Raw genomic sequence first — 11,492 nt, 5'->3', positions numbered from 1 at the left:
GTGGTGTTTCAAATTGAGATATTCTTCTATATTCTGGGGCACCTAAATACTTGATCCCCAGTTGGTAACATTATTTGGGTAAGTTTAGGAGATGTGGTCTTGCTGAAGGAAGTATGTCACTGGGGGGTGGGTTTTGAGGTTTGAAATGTCATGAACCCTTTCCAGTGTGCTGTCTTTGATTTTCCTGTTTGGGGTTCCTGGGTTCCCAAGATGTGAGCTCTCAGCCGAGGCTGCCTGCTACCTCTTGCATTGTGTTGGCACCCAGCTCCATCATACCTTGTGACTTAGAAAGTTAATTAATTCTCCCATATCTTGGTTTTATTGTATGTAAAATGGTATTAATATTATCCAATCTATAGTTTGGAGATGGTATTGAGTAAAATATTGATCACAAAGCCCATAGGACAGTATATGGCACTTAGAACCAATAAATGTTACCTTTTTTTATTAAAAAGAAATGTGTGTGGGTATTTTGCCTGTATGTCTGTCTGTTCACCAAGTATAAACTTGGTGTCCTTGGAATCCAGAAGAGGGCATCAGAGCACTTAGGACTGAAGTTACAGGTAGCTATGGGCTGCCACATGGGTGCTGGGAGTTAAATCCAGGTCCTCTGAAAGAGCAGCTCTTAACTGCTGAGCTGTCTCTCCAGCCCCTATTTTTAGTAATTATACTTTTCAATGTATAGCCACATCATTTTTGTGTTGGCTTACAGACAATTCCACAAGGCTCTTCCCAACAGCAACCTAGAAACAGCTTGTGTCATTGCCTGCCAGGTGCAAGCCAGGTACAGCAGCTTATAAAGAAAACTGCTCGCCACCCTAGTTCCCTTCCTCCACTCTCTTTCTCTCTCTTGTCCCGAGTGTTCCGACCAGCCTCACTTTCTCTCTTTCTATCCCAATCTGTTCCTCCTTTCTCTGCCTCTACTTTTCCAAGTTCCCACTTCCTTCCCTTCCCCCACAATAAACTCCCTTATATCAGGTCTGTCACACAGCGTGATTTTTCAGGGGTACACCTTGGCATGAACCTGACAGGTTCTCCTTTACTCCCACTGCCACATTTATATTTCATAACAACTTGATCAATGATATTTGTAAATTAATAAGTTTGTAGTTTATTTTAGATCATTTATTATTGAGTTAAGACTGGTTATCAGGGAAACTCAACATAAGAATGAAACTGGCCAGCCATGACATCACTTTAGTTCCAGCACTTGGGAGGCAGAGGCAGGTGGATTTCTGTGAGTTCAAGGCTAAATTCACATAGTGAGTATCTGAACAGCTAAAGTAAGCTACATAGCGAGACCTTGTCTCCCCTAAACAGTGTCAAGTAGTTATGAAACATAGGCTCAGGAAGTAGTTAAAATAAGAAAATATAGAGTCACTCAAGCTCCATCCCCGCCACAGAAAAAAAAATTTCATCAAGTTTTAGATGGGAAGAAAAGCTTAAGATGAAGTAAACCTGTTAGACTTGGTGTGCAGCTTAGAACAAACAACACCAGACCAAACGGTTCCAAGGAGGGGGGAAGGGGGGTTATTCAGGGCAGAGGGCAAAGGTGGGGAGAGAAACGGGAGAAAATGGCAGAGAGAAACGAGAACAAGGTCAGGGAGTTCTGCCTATTTATATGGGCGGTGCTGTAGCCTTTTCCCAGGTAAAGGTGAGGTAGCCAGGTGGATTCTGGGAGTGTATGGCGGTTGCCTTGGCAACGATGTAGGGTCGCCTAGATGTGACGTCACTGAATTTGGGCCTGATACTAACATACCTCCCTTTTTCTTATCATAAAGAGAAGAAAAAAGGGGAGGGGAAGCCGATGGTCGAAGGGGAGTTGGGCGCTGTGTCTCTTAAACTACTTCCTGCTGTGAAGGGGCGTAGTCCGTTGTGGGGAGCAGCTGGCTTTCACCATCAGGGTCCACTTGGTAGATGTGTGTATCAGGTTCTTCTGTGGACAGTGGCTGGTAATTCTGTAACAGGAACTGATTAATAAATTGGTTAGAAATAATACCACCAGGAGGATGGCTAAAGAAGGTATTACAAAAGAGGGTATCTTCTTTTATATGGGTTTTTAAAAAAAAAAATCTCAAGACTGGAGGTCTCACGTTCCCTAGAAACGGCATTCTTCTTAGAGGAACTGGCAAAGACTATCTTCTTTAGCTGTCAGGACATCTGGCCCCCGTCAGTTCTGAAGCACCACAGCTGGAATCCTGTGGGTCTTGTATGTAGAAACGAGTGTCTTGTGGTGTTGGTAGAAGAAATGGTTGGTCCATGAACCTAACATGTGTATCTGACAAGACCAATATGGGCAACCCCCATAATCATCTGGCCAGTTTCTACAATAATCTTCTATCTGGTCAAAGAGAAAGCAAGTATAGAGAACATAATATTTAGATAGGATAACAGATAAAGGAATGATGGCAATTTGGATTGGTTCTTGGCATCCGGCTATGGAGCAGTTTTCCTGACCCTGTTTGGAAAGACGGTTATCTGTGGGTATCTCTTGAACCTCAAACCTCCAGATGTAAGGGCTTACCTGCAACAACAGGTCAGAAACAAGCAGTGGGGGAAGGAAGAGAAACCCATGTCTAGTCCAGTGAGGTTGAACTCTGCTGTCAGAGTGGAGTCTCATTTTCTGGGATTGAGGACAAGGTGGGTGATTTTGATGTCCCCTGGAGCTTAATAGAGCACGGTCCTGTTAGGGTCGACATGTATGAAGAAGAGTCGATTTTAGATGGAGGGATGAAAGGCTTGAGGTGAGACAAGAGGACTCAATGAGGGAGTCCTTCAAGTTTAGCAGTTGTAGGGGTCATGAGGATTACCTTAAAAGGACCCTGTCATTTGGGAGAGAGGGGTGAGAGCCAATGATCTGGAGGGGAGAGAAGGACTTGGTCTCCAATGTTGACAGGCAGTGGACAGGAGACAGTGTGTGGTCGAGGTAGATGGTGGTCAGCAAAGATCCACAAGAGAGAATGGAGGTGGCAAAGTAATGGGGTGAGCAGATGGTCTGGGAGGGGAAAGCATTTAGGTGAAAGACCAGGAGTTAGAACTGGATGTCCATACATGAGTTCAAAGGGTGAGATGAGGAGAGGCTGCTTGGGGAGAGCTCATAGCCTGAAAAGAGCCAGAGGTAGGAGTTTTATCCAGTCAAGGTGAAGTTCCTGTGACAGCTTGACAAGAGTGGTTTTTAAAGAGCAGTTGGTTCTCTCTACCTTACCTGAAGATTGAGGGTGGTAGGGAATATGAAAATGCAGGGGATGTCTAGGGCCTTAGATAGAATCTGAGAAACTTGGGAAGTAAATTCAGGACCATTGTCTGACTGGAGGGAGGCTGGGACACCAAATCGGGGGATGATCTCCCTGAGGAGGAGATCAGAGACTGTCTGAGCCCTTTGTTTAGTTGTGGGAAAAGCCTCTACCCAGCCTGAGAAAGTGTCCACCAAGACCAGGAGGTACTTAGCACGTTTGACAGCGGGCATGTGGGTAAAGTCAAGTTGCCACTCGGTTCCAGGAAGGGAACCTCTAGCCTAATGGGTAGGAAAAGGGGTGCTATGATACCTTGAATTGGGATCTGACAGATTTTGCAAGAAGCAGTGATAGATTTTAAGAAACTTAAGTCCTCAGGAGTAGGCTGTATGTGGGTCTTAACAAAATAAGACAACACTTGGCTGTTAGGATGAAAGAGTTGGTGAAGATAGGACAGAGTTTGACGAGTGTCAGGGGGTGTAGTGGGGATGTGGGTTACAGTGTAAGAATGTCCTGGGGAGGGTGAGATGAGTCTAGGACACTAAGGGTCACAGCTCTAGCTGCCTCATCAGCTTGGTTGTTTCCCTTGGAGATAATAGAATCATCTGTCTGGTGGGATCTGCAGTGGACAATCCCAATAGCTGTGGGGAGATGGGAGGCCTTTAGCATGGCCATAATTTGGTTTGCATTAGTTACTGATCCTCCTTTTGTGGTAAGTAACCCATGTTCCTTCCAGATAGCAGCATGGGACAGAAGGATATGGAAAGCATATTTGGAATCTGTGTAGATGTTGAGGGTTTGTCCCTGTGCCAGCTGGAAGGCACGGGTAAGGGCTATTAGTTCAGGTTGTTGGTTGGTGGTGTGAGCAGGAAGGGCTTGTGCCTCCACTTCCTTGGTGTCTGACACTATGGCATAGCCAGCTTTCCTGACCCCTTCATGTAGAAAGGAGTTTTCATCTGTATACCAGGTAAAGATGGCTTGAGGCAATGTGCCTTCCTGTATGTGTGAAGGATGAGGTAATAGTTCTTCTAAGGTTTCAGTGCAGGAGTGAGATAGGGAGTAGTCAGTATTAGGTTGGGGAAGAAGATTGGAAATATTAAGAGGTGGGCATGATTGGAAGGTGAGGGTGGGGTCTTCTATTAGAGCTACCTGACGAGAAAGAACCCTGGAGGGAGGTAGAGTCTGTAAGCCTTTATAAGTTAGGAGCTGTGACAGGTTGTGAGAAGAGAGGGCAGTTATAGGCAATCCCAGGGTTAGTTTCTTTGACTCTCGAATAAGGAGTTCAGCAGCTGCTAAGGTACGAATACAAGGTGCCCATCCCTGGATGGTTAGATCTAGTCTTTTTGACAAGTATGCTACAGGTGCAAAAGATGGTCCCAGTTGGTGACCTAAGTCTCCAAGGGCAAATCCCTCCTTTTCAGTTACGTAGAGGGAAAAAGGACTAGTCAGGTCAGGGAGATGTAAGGCTGGGGCCTTAAGAAGAGCCTGTTGGAGCCTTTGAAAGGGCTTAGTAACAGATTTGAGAAGAGGTTCGTGGGTAGGGCCTAATGCTGATTCATATAGGGGACAAAAAAGTAGGGAAAAGGAAGGGATCCAGGAATGCAAAATCTAGCCATTCCTAGGAATGATAAAATCTCTTCCTTTGTAGAAGGAACAGTTAGAGACTGAATCAGATTCTTTCTATCTAAGGTGATAGCCTTGTGGGTTGGGGTAGTTGTTAGTCCCAAATCGGTGACCTGAGGAGTAGACAGTTGGACTTTAGAAGGTGAGAACCTGTAGCCCCAACTGGAAAGGAAATTTAGTAGAGCAGCTGTGTCAGCTTGGCTAATTTCTAGAGAGGGACTACAAAGAAGGACATCATCTACATAAAATACAATCTTAGATCTAGGGAGAGATAAAGAGAGCAAGTCAGAAGCCAGGGCCTGGCCAAATAGGTGTGGGCTGTCCTGGGATCCCTGAGGTAGAACAGTCCAGGTAAGTTGGGTAGAAAAGTGGGTGTCAGGATCTGTCCAGGTAAAGGCAAATATGTCCTGTGACTGGGTGTCTAGAGGGATAGAGAAAAATGCATCCGTGAGATCTAGAATTGAAAAATGAGAAGTCCCTGAGCTGATAGTAGAAAGAAGTGTATAAGGATTAGCTACAACAGGATGGAGGGTAACCACTGCGGAGTTAATGCGCCTGAGGTCTTGAACCAGTTGATAGGTACCATTAGGTTTTGTAACTGCCAGTATAGGGGTGTTAAAGGGGGAAGAGGTGGGGTGAAGGAGTTTTTTTCCTTAAAAGGTCAGAAATGATAGGCTTAAGTCCCCTGAGGCTCTGGAGAGAGAGAGGGAATTGAGCTTGGGTGATGTACCTGGGGGAGTCCAGTAACTGGATGACAACTGGGTGATGTTTAGCAACAGAGGGGTTCTGGACATCCCAAACTCGGGGTCCACTTGATAAGCTGGTAAGGGAAATAACATGTTAGTGTTAGTAGGGTGATTGGCTAAAAGGAGGAGCAGAGGAACTGCTGGCAAGCTCGGGCTTAAGCGAATCGGGGGAGGAAAGGAAATAGAGGCTCCCAACTTAGCTAAAATATCCCTTCCTAATAAGGGGACAGGACATGTAGGCACTACCAAAAAGGAATGAGTGAGAGGTACACCCCTAAAAAGGCAACTAAGTGGTGGTGGGGGGGTCTGGTGAGAAAGGTAAGGTTGTCCTTCTACCCCGACAATAGGAAAATCCAAAGGTGAGGTGGGCTCCCAAAACTCCGTCAGGACCAAGTAAGAGGCCCCAGTGTCCAAGAGGAAGAAGATGGGTCTTCCACATACCATAATATCTACCCGGGGCTCCCTGATAGTGATAGGCATGGCTGGGTCAAGAAAGCTCGGGCCCTGTCAGTCCTCCATAGCCAAGCCTAGAAGGTCAGCTGAAGGGTTTTCTGGGAGCGATGTCCCTCTGTTCTGAGTGACATGAGGGCAATCGACAGCCCAATGTCCCATCTGATGGCACCTAGGACATGGTCCCTTTGGCTTGCTGGGGTTGGGGCAAGCCTTCACCCAATGACCATGTTGACCACATTTATAGCAGGGGCCAGGTGGTCCCTGAGCCTTCAAAGACCAGGAGTCTGGGGTAGTGGCTGAGGCTGGTTGGATAGCGTTTGCCAGCATGTGGTATTTCTGTTTTCAGGCTTTCTCATCTCTCTCATGGTACACCTTGAAGTCCAGCGCCAAGACTTCTGCCTGTGGAGTTAGGGGCCCCCTCACCAATTGCCTACTGCAATAAAGTCTTTGTAAGGCGTTCTAAAAACTGAGACGGGTTTTCCTGCTTGTCCTGGACAACCTCTTGGAGTTTCTCAAAGTTTACTGGCTGTAATGCTGCCTTTCTTAGGCCTGCCAAAAGACATGTTATAAATCTATCTCTGGCTAAGATACCACCTGCAGAATTATAATTCCATCAAGGATCCTGGTCAGGAACTGCCTCAGATCCGATTGGATATGTTCCGTCTGTTTGATGAATCTGATCTGCATGTGTTTTTGCCTCTTCCCAAACTCGCCTGCATTCATCAGGCAGCAAATTGTTAGTGAGAATCATATGAACATCATGGAAAGTGAAGCTATAAGACTGGGTGATGTACTGGAACTCGTTAATAAAGGCAGAGGAGTTGAAGGTGTAGGAACCCAGTCTGCTCTCTATTTGAGAAAGTTCACTCAGTGAGAAAGGGACATGTACTCTGACCAGACCGTCAGTGCCAGCTATTTCCCTTAGACGAAGAACGGATGCTGGTTTAGGTGTCCCTGGAGGAGAAGGAATTGGAGGTTTGGTTGTGGCCTTAGAACGCTTGATGGGAGGGGTAAAGGTTGGTGCCAACGCAGGGTGATTAATATGGCCTGCAGCTGGCATAGAAGGAGGGAAGGGGTCTGGGGAGGTCAAGGCAGTGGACTCTGAGTTATCCTGGTGAGAAGAAGCCGAGGCAGCAGTTTGGGTTTTCGGCGGCATCGAAACAGGTTTTTGATGGAGGGGAGGAGGTTCTTCAGCTGTATCTAAGGGTATGGGATCATCTAATGGGGGTTGAGCAGGTTTCATAGCTAAGAGAACCTGGGGTGGGGAACAGGCAGAACACACAGAAGGAGTAGAGTGAAGGTAGATAAATGCTTGGATATAGGGAATTTCTTTCCATTTACCAGACTGCTGGCAGTATGTGTTAAGACCCTTTAAAATGATCGGGTCTAGCAAGCTATTAAATGGCCACTTTAGCCCATTATCTACAGGGTACCGAATCCAGACCTTATTGGAGAGGTGTATCAATTTGGAAGGCCTCAAATCAGGCGTTAATTTTAGAGATTTGAGGTTTTTCAGGAGACAATCCAGTGGGGTGTCTGTGGGTGCAGTCGAAGACAATGTAGTGCCCATTGGGTGATGGGGGCTGTTACTGGAGCTATTCAAATCAGTGTCCCAAAAGAAAAGCCGGCAACGAAATCAGGCAAACAGCCTAGATACCAGGTTGTAACGAGAATATCTAGGGGCCTCAACTGCTGCGGAACTCCAGAGATTCGCCAGAAAGTAGCCCAACCTAGTACTAGGATTTCCTGCTGCTGCAAGAGCTTGGGGGGGAGCTGTGAACTACTTTTGGGGGGACTCACCCAACAGCCAATGTCCTAAGTCATAGGTCAGCTAGAGGCCAGTCATATGGACTGGGGCAATGAAAAGCCAATCCCTCAGCCCAGGGAAGGCTGGCCAGGCCGTATCTGGGTGTCCAGGGTCCTTCCTGCCAACTGGAAGCTCCTTACCAACTAATATCCCAGTGTGTGTTTGCGGGCTTGTGCAGTCTGGTATCAGGAAAGGTGGAACTGTGAGGTCTGTGTCCCTGTCTGGCTATCCAGCTCACGTGGTGGAAGTTTTATCTGCAGCAGCAGTGGAAATTCACATGGTTGGTGACGGCAGGTAGCAGTAGGTGGAGTCTGCAACAGTGACGGGGTTGGCAGAGGCAGCAGCAAATCATGTGGCTTCAGTCTTGTACAGGGTCACAGCCGAAGGCAGATTTGTTTATTCCCACTTTTCTTTCTTTCTTTTTTTGTTTTTTTTGTTTTGTTTTGTTTTTTTGTTTTTCGAGACAGGGTTTCTCTGTGTAGCCCTGGCTGTCCTGGAACTCACTCTGTAGACCAGGCTGGCCTCAAACTCAGAAATCCTCCTGCCTCTGCCTCCCAAGTGCTGGGATTAAAGGTGTGTGCCACCACCGCCCGGCCCCACTTTTCTTTTAAACCCTTTTAATTACATACAAGTACTTAGGTCAATTCTAGGTTAAGGAACCAACAATACAATAGATACAAACAGTCAAGGAACAAACAAGGCCACATGCAAAGTCCCACGATCTGGGGAGTGATCACTCTCAGGCTCTTTGGGATGACAAAAAATATCTGAGCCTACTTCTCTGTCCTAGCCCACAGTCATATTCATGCCTGAGGCCTACTTCTTTGTTCTAGCCTAAGACTTGGATTCCTGCCTGAACTTACTTCTGTTTTAGCCTAAAATTAGATTCCTGCCTGAACTTACTTCCTTGTCCTTGGCCAATGTCAGATTCCTGCCAAACAGCCCCAAAAGCTCCCCACCGGATTCTGCAGTGGAAATAATTCTAAACCCTGTTTTCCAATCTGAGCATCTGGCCATCATGTGATAGACAGTGGGAGCTGGGCGGTGGTGGCGCACGCCTTTAATCCCAGCACTTTGGAGGCAGAGGCAGGCGGATTTCTGAGTTCGAGGCCAGCCTGGTCTACGGAGTGAGTTCCAGGACTGCCAGAGCTACACAGAGAAACCCTGTCTTGAAAAAACAAAACAAAACAAAACGACAGTGGGAACCCTTGATATCAGCAAGTCTTTGCACATAGGTTCTACAACTGGCAAAAATTATTGGAACTATGTGTCTTTCTAGTTTGCTTCCATGGTTTCCCCCTGGGTTCCTTGGGTTAAATTCCTAAGAGAGAATGAGAATTGCACACATATGCTCACGTACACACTTCTGATTGCCGTCATTTGGTCAGGCAGGGCTGTACAAATGATGAGCTTCCAGGTAGTTTACAGATGGCCTCTCTGATCAACTGTGGTCCTGAAGTAGGGTCACATAACAAAAGCATAGCACCTCAAATTTTGTTTTCAACTATGTGTTTGCCAACTAAATGATCTACTCTGGCTGGTGTCTGATACGCACAGAATTCCCAATATCTACAAACTCCCTATGATTCTAGTAATCACATTATTTTTGAAGTGCCATAAGTAGGTAGATGCCTTTTGAAATTCTGTCTAGTCACTATTTGAAAAATCTTATCATTCTGAATGAGGGAAAAAAAAAGCACACGAGGCTAGGTTCAATGAAGCAGTGTGTTGTAATTTAAAGGTCATGGACTTTGGAGTTACACATACGTAATGCTAAATTTCTACAATGCCTGTCACTATTTATGTCATACAAGACATTTACTCTTTATTTCTCAGCTTAGGGTTCCTCCCCTCTAAAATGGGGTCAAAAGCTCCTTTTAGTAAATTATATTAAATTTACAAGTTGCTTGAAATGTAATTTATCTGATGTAGAAAATAAAAGTTGGGCTGGAGAGATGGCTCAGTGGGTAAGAGCACTGAATGCTCTTCCAGAGGTCCTGAGTTTAATTCCCAGCAACCACATGATGGCTCATAACCATCTGTAGCGGGATCTGATGCTCTCTTCTGGTATATCTGAAAACAGTGACAGTGGACTCATATACATAAATTAAATAAATCTATCTTTTTTAAAGAAGAAAAGTTAATGTCAAGTTCTTGATAAATGTAGATGCTTAATAGGTGTTAAGTCTGCTTTTAACTAAAAACGTTTATAAATAATACTGCTACTCGGAAGCTGAGGCACTGTGGAGATTGGAGATACAATTATAAAGGAAGACATTCCTCTCAGGGACCTTTCGACCCAACCTAATCACTAGAAAGAAAGAAAGGAGGAAAGAAAGAAGGAAAGAAAGAAAGAAGGATGGAAGAAGGAAGGAAAGAAGAAATCAACCAGGCAAATCAGATGCACTAGTTCAATCAGTGAAAACGATCTGAAAGAAATTACACCAGTAAAAATGCACAGACTGGAGATCACCATGTAAAGAGAAATAAATCAGACTCAGAAAGACACATGTCTTACCTTTTCTCTCATACACTGATATAGATTTTAAACTCTATCTCTCTCCATATGTAGAAAAGATACATATATAGATGTGTGTGTGTGAGTGTATGTGTGTAAGCATGTGTGCGTGTGGACTGAGTAGAAGGATGAAGGGTTCGGTTTGAAAGGGAGAAGGAGAAGAAAACAAATATTGCAACTCTCATATGCAGAACGTTATGTGTGCATAACATGAAAGCAGAAGTGGGTAGTCGGGAGGGAAGGGCTGGGTGCCAAGAGAGGGTGAGGGTGGATTGAATGTGATACGCATGTACAAACAAGCTGTGAAGAAACAAACACATTACACTTACATAAAAATTAACTAAACAAACCATGCCTGCAATGAACGGTAGGGAGTTGAATATAGGGGTGTGCACAAAAAATGAAAATAAAGAGCTTCTCTTTACATGGGAACCTATTCTGACTGAGGAGATACACTGCTTACATGGATATTGATAGTTTTCTTGTTATAGCTTCAAAAATACAATGTTCAACCTTTTTTTTTAGATTTATTTATTTTATGAATTTGAGTACACAGTTGCTGTGATCAGATATACCAGAAGAGGGCGTCAGATCCTCAGATGGTTGTGAGCCACCATGTGGTTGCTGGGAATTGAACTCAGGACCTCTGGAAGAGCAATCAGTGCTTTTAACCACTGAGCCATCTCTCCAGCCCAATATTCAACTTTTAGAAGCCAGTTTCTGTTCGATGATCTGGTTCCATCTATCCTAAATTCAACAAATAGATATTGATAGCACAAATCTTTATTTAAATAGGTCATACTTCAGCCTTCAAGCAGTATACTTAAAATTTTGTCAGTTTGCGCATTTCTTTACTATAACTCCATTTTCTCCCCTCTTTCCTTCACTGTTTAAAAAGGAGTTTCTGTCCTGAATCAGGACTTTCTAGATAGCTTCAATTTCTATTACTGAGATCATCTTTTCCCTGTCACCTGATGTGTAATCTTAACTTTTTCTAAATCACGTTTTTTTTGGTTTTTGGGTTTTGTTTTGTTCTCTCTTTCTCTCTCTCTTTCTTTCTTTCTTTCTTTCTTTCTTTCTTTCTTTCTTTCTTTCTTTCTTTCTTTCTTTCT

This window comes from Grammomys surdaster, unplaced genomic scaffold (genome assembly GCF_004785775.1).
Source record: "Grammomys surdaster isolate TR1022 unplaced genomic scaffold, NIH_TR_1.0 125704, whole genome shotgun sequence".
Lineage (NCBI taxonomy): Eukaryota > Metazoa > Chordata > Mammalia > Rodentia > Muridae > Grammomys > Grammomys surdaster.
This window is presented reverse-complemented; position numbering follows the sequence as displayed.